This window comes from Botryllus schlosseri, chromosome 1 (genome assembly GCF_051294905.1).
Source record: "Botryllus schlosseri isolate E-star chromosome 1, Bs_hap1, whole genome shotgun sequence".
Lineage (NCBI taxonomy): Eukaryota > Metazoa > Chordata > Ascidiacea > Stolidobranchia > Styelidae > Botryllus > Botryllus schlosseri.
Genome location: NC_137236.1, coordinates 3,596,830 through 3,606,986, shown reverse-complemented (window position 1 = coordinate 3,606,986; position 10,157 = coordinate 3,596,830). Strand labels below are relative to the sequence as shown.

The 10,157-nt window shown below is 37.8% G+C and overlaps 1 protein-coding gene and 2 long non-coding RNA genes across 4 annotated transcripts in view; 1 reads left to right on the top strand and 2 right to left on the bottom strand.

Moving 5' to 3' along the window:
• Positions 1 to 10,157, top strand: part of LOC145438686 (uncharacterized) — a 403,715-nt gene that overhangs the window by 38,204 nt on the left and 355,354 nt on the right. The window lies entirely within an intron of this gene.
• The window catches only part of LOC145450090 (uncharacterized), a 77,309-nt gene that overhangs the window by 53,077 nt on the left and 14,075 nt on the right, over positions 1 to 10,157 (bottom strand). The gene's annotated exons all lie outside the window — the stretch shown is intronic.
• Positions 4,426 to 6,156, bottom strand: LOC145439999 (uncharacterized). The gene is made up of 2 exons (XR_013915398.1): positions 5,150 to 6,156; positions 4,426 to 4,642 (listed from the first exon to the last, which is right to left on the bottom strand). It is a non-coding gene; the product is annotated as an uncharacterized LOC145439999 (long non-coding RNA).

The following is a 10,157-nucleotide window of genomic DNA, read 5'->3' as shown; positions in this document are numbered from 1 at the left end:
TAATCCATGTTTGTAGTTGGTTAAAGAAAAAAGGTCACCTTTCTGGCTCAACTCTCGAAAGACCTGCCGGATCGTTACTTCCGTACTTATTTCCAGTTGAATTTTCACATACATTTTACCATAATTTTCAAAAAAGAGGACAAATTCTCAAAAAGAGGGCATTTGAGCGTGCTCCTTAGGGGTGTTGAAAAAAACTTTTTTTTTTAAATTTTATCGGCTTGGTTGTCAAATTGTCAGGTTACATAAAAAAATGTTGCACGCCAAATTTGACTCAATTCCAACCAGTAGAAGCCGAGGTCACTCAAATTGAAATTTCGGTCATTTTCGAAGTAATAGTATTTGCGGTGACCGGTTTCGTCATACCGACATCACCAAAATCGTTTTTCAGGTACGCATGAAGTGGCAGGAATGTCTTTTCCGCTTGTTTTGATCTTGACAAGGTCCTAGGGTGGGGTTTGAATGGCGACATCGGATTACCTGAAAATTGGTCCACTTCATTGAAATAGACAAGTTAAAACGATGGTGCGATAATTTTCAAATATAGTACTTAACACACTAAAATTAACGACCACGAAAAGAAAATGAACTGACAAGAAGGTAAAATACATGTAAATGTATTTCTCAAGTGATAATCCTATCTAGAAGTATTTTTTGTCAGGCAAATTTAAATTTGATGAAATCTATCCTAGCTATGCAGGGCATACTCTCTGCCTCGATTCAAAGTTTTTACCGATTGCAAAGTCGCCATTACCAAAACCTCATCCACAGAGACATCAGTTGCATTCCTCAGCAGCTCAGTGTTCGGATATTTCTCTACTGTTTGACATTGACTGATCCAGGGCGTTGAAAATGGTACCGATTGTAATTCAGAACGGGCTGTGCCACTGAATAGTATTTATGAGTTGAAAAACATTTCTGATACTTCACATATGCGAGATTCATGGTAACCAAATGGTAATCCAGTGAGCTTATTAAGCACATTAGTAATTTTCTGGTCTTTTAATGTCACCAGGACCCCCTTGTCATAGAGTTATAAAAGGCATTGGTGTTTTACCACGATACATGGACTCAATTAGATTACAGTAACTGAATATGGAGGAGGATGGCATGAATAGTGGACGATAACTTTTGATAGGAAGAAGATCTGTCACGGTGCCTATAAGTTCATAGTACTGTAGGAGTGGTGCAGATCAATTATTAAAATATCATATAATATCAAATTGTATCGTGTTGAAATTTACATTGGACAGCCCAACAATATAGATCACTTGAGAAATATATTTACTTGGATTTTAGCTGCTCCTTCGTTCATTTTCTTTTCGTGGTTGTTAATTTCGGTGTGTAAAGTAGGCCAACTCTATTTGAAAATTATCTCACCATCGTTTTGACATGTCTATTTCAACGAAGTGGACCAATTTCCAGGTAGACTGTGTCGTATATTTGTTTCGTTTACTGGCGATGTCTTAATCCAAAAGCCACCCTAGGCTTGTATCAAGATGAAAACAAGTGAAAAAGACATCCCTGCCACGGGGCGTACCTGGAACACTATTTTTGATCATGTCTGTGTGACAAAATTGGTCACCGTAAATACTATTGTTTCAATTTCAATTTGACCGACCTCGGCTTCCACTGGTTGGAGTTGAGTCAAATTTGGTGTGCACCGCTGTTTTAGACAATTTGACAAGTAAGCCGATGATATTTGAAAAAAGGTAACACACCTACAGTTGCCAGATCACTTTAAAAAAAAAAGTCAAAAAAGAAAAGAGGATTTATGGTTACACTAGTATCCATATGGCAGTGACTTGTTGCTGATGGTGACTACAGTGTAACCTCAACCACACGGTCGGATGGTTATAATGTGGCCTATGAACATGCTCAACATTTTCTGACTTGAGAGAATGTAAGTGTTTCCGACTAAATATCTCAACATGTATTAGAAATGTGTCGGATAATACGGCCATTTTTTCAGAATCGCCTAGCGGGTCAGACTAAACCGTCCAAACTGGTGATCCAAAGTATATTGTAATAGATGATGGCCCCTGGTGAAATGGTCAACAATAGTGGTAAGCATCATTGTAATACACAATATTAATAGTCATAATTTCTTGCTGCAGATCGAATATATCAGATGCATATTCCGAAAAGGATGCCGTCCTTCACTCGATGATATTTCGTCTCTCGTCAACAACTCCAATTTGAAGAAAGTAGCATTGATATACTGGGATGAAGATGATATGTTAAAAGGAGCCGAATTGCAGAAACTCCAAAAGGATCTCGATACTGAGTTGGAAGTTTTATACTGTGAGTCATTGTGTGGTTGCATCGTATCTCAGATACGTTTAATTAGGTATATTAAATAAGCGCTATCACTTTGAATGAAATGGTCAATTCAGGTCTAATTCGTTACTAACGCCAGAAATCATGGGGCTTTAGTTCAGTGCTCTTCAACATTTTTCGACGTGGTACACCCTTTTAACGTTTGCTCAAAACTCGTACACCCCTGTTCATTAGGGGTCTTCAAAAATGACTTTTTTTCTCAAAACATACTGGCTACTTGATAAAACTGTTAGGTTACCTAGCTTAAGCCTACACACCATATTTGGTTCAATTCCAGCCAGTAGCCGGACATAAAATTTGCATTTTAAAACAAAAGGGTTTCGATTTCAACATGGAAGCTGTTTCGACCCTGGCTGGCTACGTCACTTCATTTATGTGCATTGCGGTATTTATTAACGTTGGGTAGGAAGTACCGATCCAGGAAGTCTGAGCTATCGCGGCGGTTTCCTCAATCATCACTAAAAGACAAATGACTAGCTGAACACATGTCTGTTCACAGCACAGCATACTTTCCGACACCAAACGGAAACATTGATCTATTGCCGACGGCTAAATGAATAGGAGAAATATTTGCTTATGACCTCACAATCATGCGGTGTACAGTAATACACTGAGATAACATCGTACCATATTGCTCATTAACCTGTGCGTCAACCTGTACTGGCCCATAAACCTGCCATAGTGATAGCTAGCCATCGGCTCATTGTAATTCGGATCTGGTACACCCCTGTACACCCCGTCCGAGTGGTACACCCTTTGCAAATTCTGGTACACCCTAGTGTGTACGACAACCCCGGTTGAAGAGCACTGCTTTAGTTTCATGCATGACATAGTGTCGTTACCAGGGTTACGTGATAGCCAACGGTATTCATGAATTTTAGTTTCATTCGATATCCCATTCTTGATACGATTCATCGTTGTACAAAATTCAGGCATGATCTCTCACAAGTTGCTGATTGTGAGCTTGCATATCTATTTCGAAGCAAGGCATCATTGAAGTGCGTGAAAATCTACTTCACTTGAAAATGTCAAGTATGCAAAAATTAGTATTCACCATAAAAAAATTGTTGACGTAGAGGTAGAATACGAACAAAACTACTTGAGTTAGCGAAACAAGTATATAATAATAAGTACTACAGAAAAGCACAACTACTTCGCTGCTGATAATACCTCTACGTGATAAAGATATGTCGAGCTTGATAAGGGGACGATGAGTCAAAGAAACTTGTAAACCATTTTCATATACTTTTCTAACTATGAAACAAATTTAATACCTCATGCAGCTTGTTTACGACATCTGGTTACCAAGCAGACTCCTATCGGTTCTGAGAGTTACGAACACGAGCTCATGAATGGTTAGAGGTAGTCAGAGTAGTCGGAGTTAAGACTCATGTAGAACGATAAATGGCGCCGTAAGCTGCTCCTGATATACAAGTAGAAGTAGCAATTTCCAAGAAATCACAAATTGACTTGAAAACGTATTATTGTGAAATGTAGTGAAGTAAGTAGCTCCAAAAAGTAGATTTGGTCGAAGGGCCGCATACTTTTAGCAGTTTATAGGAAATACCTACTTTCGAAATTGCAAGATATGTCTTCGCGGCTAATGCAAAATGACTAATGACACTGCAAGTGAGTGGAATCTTTGATATTTCCATGCAGTCACCGTGATACATGGGCTATTTGAGGCGGCTCCTATAAAAATTTCACTTAAAACGATGATGATTACGGAGCTACACTGTAAAAAATAAAAACCTCGATTTACCGCGAAATGTTTGGAAGCACGGTAGCCAGACATTTCGTGGTAATCTAACATTACCGTTGGTCAATGCAAATCCAACTTACACTCGTCCGGTAATCTCACTTTACACGACAGACTGTAATGTTACAGTCCCCTCCGGGTATATCCAATCTACATGTTCTCCTGTACATTTGAGACCGAGACCGCCTACCTACCTACCTACCTACCTACTTACATGCTGTCCCTGCAAATCAGGATACATACCAGCTTGTAAATTCACGCACACCCATACCTATCGCAAAGCAACCCGATGCTAAAATATCGCAAAATTTTCTTCGCACTCCCAAAACGACATTGGAACAAACTGTATATTCATTCTTGATATCACGATGAAGTGGTAATCGATGGAAAAGAATTGCTGCTGGAGGCCTAATTCTTCTTTAGGAGACATGCAGTAACACGAGCGGTCGCAAGAAAAGGTGAATTAATTCCACCACCGGAGAAACTTCCAATTGTTTCTTTTTATCTTCCTCATTCCTTCTGTGTAACTAGTATCTTGCAGTTCCACTAAAAAGAATTCATGAGTAAGTCGCTATATAAAGCAAAGTTCCTAACCTAGACATGACATTATAAAGACTACCAAGACAAATAGGCAAACAAAAATATACGGTAACATGTTTTGAAGTACCGGTACTGGTACATTGTGTGATGAAGGCTCCGCCTTGTACATGATATAGCAGAGATTCATGACTTACGTTATCAATGTATTGAAGCAAAAGGTTCCTCATCCTCACCAATTCCACTCTGGATATGAGGTGGCATGTGTGCCAAACAAATCCAGCAGTGGATGAAAACATCTCTATGCTATGGCCCGAAAATGACATAAACAAGCCAACAGTTTCAACTCCTCCGCGGCGGAGTATGTGGTGTCACAGGTCACTATATAAGTCGACTAGTATCCCAAAATAGAACAGAGAATGCGGAGAATGAAATATTTCAATCATGAAATCAAAGTGGTGTGCACATTGCACAGTCGCAGATATTCACGGTAACAAGTACTATGTAGTACTGTACCTTTTACGATGCGTATCCCATTCAGCGTTCCTAGGAATCTTCCACGATCGTGTCCACTTTCTTCAAGCACAAGCTTCGCATCACCCTTTGCTCAAATCTCAATAATGGTCAGATAACGATACGACACTCGAACGATTTCGAAATAAGTCGTATTCATCCGCTGACATGCCACCAATAATATTTGCTGGCCACGTTATAATGTTTGACTTAGGTTATTTCTCTTTCATACAGAAACATTTATCAGTACATATAGTTCCTTTCTTTTCCGTCTAATTTCGTATAAATTGATATTTATCCCAAGTGTTGTTCACTACTTTCTGTACTTACTAAACGAGACGCTCCTTGTGATGTCACAGTTGTGCGTTGGCTGTTTACTACAAATCTCAGAAAACCAGTAACGCGTAACGGTAACCTATTGTAACCTATTACAGGTCGCCTTGTCCGCCATTAGCAAATGGTCAACTGAGCATGCGGTGCTGATATTTCTAGTTTCCCGAACGATATTATACATCCTAAACTGATTTTCTAACTTATCAGCCGTATCCGTAACATTGGTAACAACGAATGTAACCAGCGAGAACGGCCGTATAGCCATATAGCCTTATAATATATTATAATGGCTATGGTGTAACTACATTAGCTACGATTGTCAGTTGTTTCTTGTACCCTACTTACTATGTACTATACTGAAATTGGTACTAGGGCCAACAATTTCCGTACGACAGACCCCAGTTTCGCGAACGAGGTTGAATCAAGTCAAATCACCACGAGAATGATATATCAGTAACATTCAGTTCCACGTATATATTGGCTGCAGCGATTATGAAGCTAATCAATCTTCCCAATAGCCTTGTAAACTGCAGTTACGAGTAACTGTCAGTAATTTTGCGAGGAAATTCTGGCAACTTGACTTCACAGCTAAACTAAGGTAATATCACATATCAAAATGTAAAATTACAAGCTACACACAGTTATTGGCTGCGACCGGTAATTTGTTGTAAAATTTACAGAGATTTCCCAGTAAATCTACCAGATTTTTTACAGTGTAGGAACAAATCGATACTTTTCAAAGTCAATATTGTATAAAGTAAATAGTTTGGACTAACAATTGTGACAAGAAGTAGAAAGAGAAGTAGTCTAAAATGGTGACCTCTTGATTAAGCGATGTAAGCGGACAGCACTACTTGAGTAGTCTGATAAAGTAGAGTTACTCCGTTACTGACCATCTCTCGGCAGGATTCGTGGTTTTATGTCATACAGTATCCCATTTTTTATATTGGCGTTGATACAAATCATTTCATCATTCATATACATTGTACATTCTTTTAGGTAGAACTGAATTATAATCAATAACATTGCATTAATTCCGAAATCGTTTTGTTCAACCTAATCAAGTACTGTGAATCTTAAAATAGCATTCGGGATGACTTTGTTCGATTTACCTTTGATACGAAACGAATATGCGAGTTCATATTCGTTCTGGGGAAGTATCTCACAGAACGTGGAGCCGGTGCGAATATGAATCGAATATAAATTTAGTGATTTTAATCGATTGAAAACATAAGTATTTAATTAACTGCATATTGCAGGGAATGTTTTACAAATGGATTAGAGTTACTTTCACTCATTCCCATATCTAATCGGATTAGATATATGTCATATGCATTCTACTGCCGGGCATCATATTGTCTTTAATTTCTCATTTCACTGCCCACTGACATAACTATAACACATTAAAACGACACTGCGCTCTAAATATAATGTTGTCTGAAATGAAAGTGGAGAGTGTGAAAAACATTTTGGCCGCAACAATGTTCCCTTTGAAAGCCACCGCTTTTGAACGAAAACTAAAACAAATAATATCACTATTTTGCGAATCCACTCTATGCATCTCTATGGTATTGAGGTCACGTGTCATCTCTTTTGCCTGGCTTCAGATCAGGGGCTGCCAACGTTTTTCGACTCAACGCCTCCTTTTCAAGCACCACACCGATCATCGCCCCCCAAATTTGGTGAACCGAAAAATGGGCATACAAACTGTAATCACCAGCGGATTGAATAAACAAAATGTCAACTTTTCGGCTCGATATCGAAGTTTCAGCTAACTTTTCATCGGTTGACTAAAAAAAAATGTCATTTCTCCAACTTTACTCCAATATAGCCGTTTTGACGCGCCATCGCCCCCTGTCGCACCCTTCGTCCACTGCTTTAGATAATGGTTTATGATTTATTTGAAGATGGATTTTCATCCGTACTTTGACTTAGAATTTCACGTAACTTTCATTTTCATGCGACTTTTTGATCAAGTTTCATTCATTACCGAATTGGAGGTGGATATGAACGCGAGACAAAATAAAATACGGATTTGTACTTGGATGAATGTATCATCAGGAATAGGATTTGGATTTAAAATAGTAGATAAGCGCAAGTTCATTACGCTTACTTACCATAACTAAACCACCGTGTATCGTAGGACACAATTCATTTATATTTTTGATGATTTCAACTCTCTTCGAGCCTTATGACTGTTTGAGATATTACGCCATAGGCTCAGGAACAGCGCATAGGGTGAATACATCTTTTACTAAGAAGCATTTTGAACTTATTTCTTATTTCAGTGTACCGAGAACCGGATGCATGGCAGCGACTCGACTGGGATTTTTATCGGAGGTGAGTAGATGTTACGAAGTCTGGCCGTTCTAAAATGAGAGTCGAGATTTATCCTTCCATTACATCGTCGGTCCATTCTCATGCACATCCGGTCTCCAACAACAGCTTAGAAATATTGTGACGCAAACTATGTATTATATAAATTGATATAAAATACTAACTGATGTGATGTCGGATAGTGACATCATAACGTCGACACCCGTCGCATCACACGTAGCTTTGTGGAAAAAAGACTTTGTTTATTCTGCAAGAATATAATAGCGCTGTCATGCATCATTTCATATCAAAACGCAACTTACTTTTCATATCACTCCTAGTTTTGCTGAAAAAATTGAAGTTTTCAAATAGAAGTAGAAGTAGTCTGAACTAATAACTACTTAACTAAGTAGTGTAAGTGGGCAAAACGTATTTTTATTATTTAAAAAAATGGAGTTAGTTGGTTACTGACCACCTCTGTCAATATATACTGAAGTTGATCTTCAGCATAATTGCGTCACTTCAATTCTTGATTACTTGCTGCATTCATACCACACAGATTTCATTTTATCGGGAGAAATATTTGTTGTATTATGAAACTGAGATTTGATGAGATACTCGAAGAATTTATATGTCAATACGGCGTAGGTCGAGAATTAATGCGTCGGGATTGTTTAGCTGCTGGGGGAGAAATAAAGATAGTTATTGATCGTAATATGTTGTCACATAATTTTTAAAGAGACTATCGAACAGATTTTGGAGTGATCCTCTTCATTTTTTACTCGGATGCATGTAGCAATAGTGTAAATGAAAGTTTGAAAAGTACTGGAGTATGTGCATTTTAAATATTATTACTGGGACTGGTTGTCGAATACTTTTCCTAGGTAATCGCAAGTGACAACTTACAAATTTTTCGTAAACTTCGTCTTGAATGTGCTCAATAGTTGTTCTGCAAATCGACAAGATTTCAGATTCATTTCCAGTCAGACTAGGTCATCTAGAAGATTTCCTGATTTTGCAAAATTGATTAGTATTATAATTATAGTTACATTTTCTTTCAGCATACAGTAGAATTAGAATTGACGCTACACAGTTATTTCCAACTTATGGTAGAATTATAATTATCGCGTTACTTTATTCAAAATAGATTAAAACTGTAGTTATAGCTATACATTTTTCCAAATTAGATTGGGATTAGAATTACTGAGTCCGCAAAAACTAGGTCATTAAATCCAGTTCCGTCACTATCACTATCGTCACCAATATTTTTGACTTTCCATAAAACAAGCCGATAACTACTTTTCGAGTGTCATTGATACTCGATATTGTCAACAGCACTGCAAGTTCTTTAATCGAAATGTTAACTGTTAACAAAGTCCTCTAGCAAGTACACTGTCCCAGCCAATACCGCTCCCGCGATACGATGTGTTGTCTGCAGGTTTATTTTCATGAAACTCGTGTAGTGACTAAATATGTTACCGTATATTGGATTGTGTGCCGACGATACGGGAGAATCGTCTCGCGAAAATTTAAATGCCGAATCGTCCTGTAGATTCAATCCCTACGAGTCATCCGACTCTGATCCCAGGTACTCTACAGCAAGTCGAATTCTATTTTGTGCATTGTTATGGCATACCTGTGCGAACAGTTAATTTTCTGCTCATAGTCCGAATAGTTTGCTGACGTAATTGATTAACTGGGATAGTGATTTATTCAGCGGCCATTGTTTTCCAGTGAGTGGAAGAAAACATTGTAGATGCAACATTGTCACTCGTGTACAACAGTCAATCGTCATCAACAAAATGGAGACGTGCAGAGCAGAATTACTGCTATTCCTTTTAGAATTCAAACTGACTATTTCATGTTCAATCGATGAAATTTCATGAAACTATTTCTAATATGCATTTTACAATTAAGTAACCAAAACAGTTGCATAAAGCTTCACAAATCGACGAAAACAATGGTAATGCCATAAATGTCACGTCGAAAATACATATTTCCGAAGAGGAATGTTTTACGGCACAAATTACTGGTTGAATGGATTTGAATGCGTAGGTTATTTGACTACAGTAGTGTTCAAGCCGTCATCCTGTTGAATTGTTTGCTATTATAAGGATTTACTCGCAAGTTGGGATCGACTCGCGGGATAAAATAAATATATACCATCGTCCTACACCTATAAAATAATTGATTATAATAAAATTACATAAAAATCATATATATGGAAAAATGATAAAAGTGTTATATTGTTAGATGTGTACTGTGCAGTGTGTACTGTGTACTGTCTTTACGTTTTGTGTGATGGATTATGATAGATATTAAATACTTCACAAAACCCCAAAAAAATATAAAATTAAAAAAT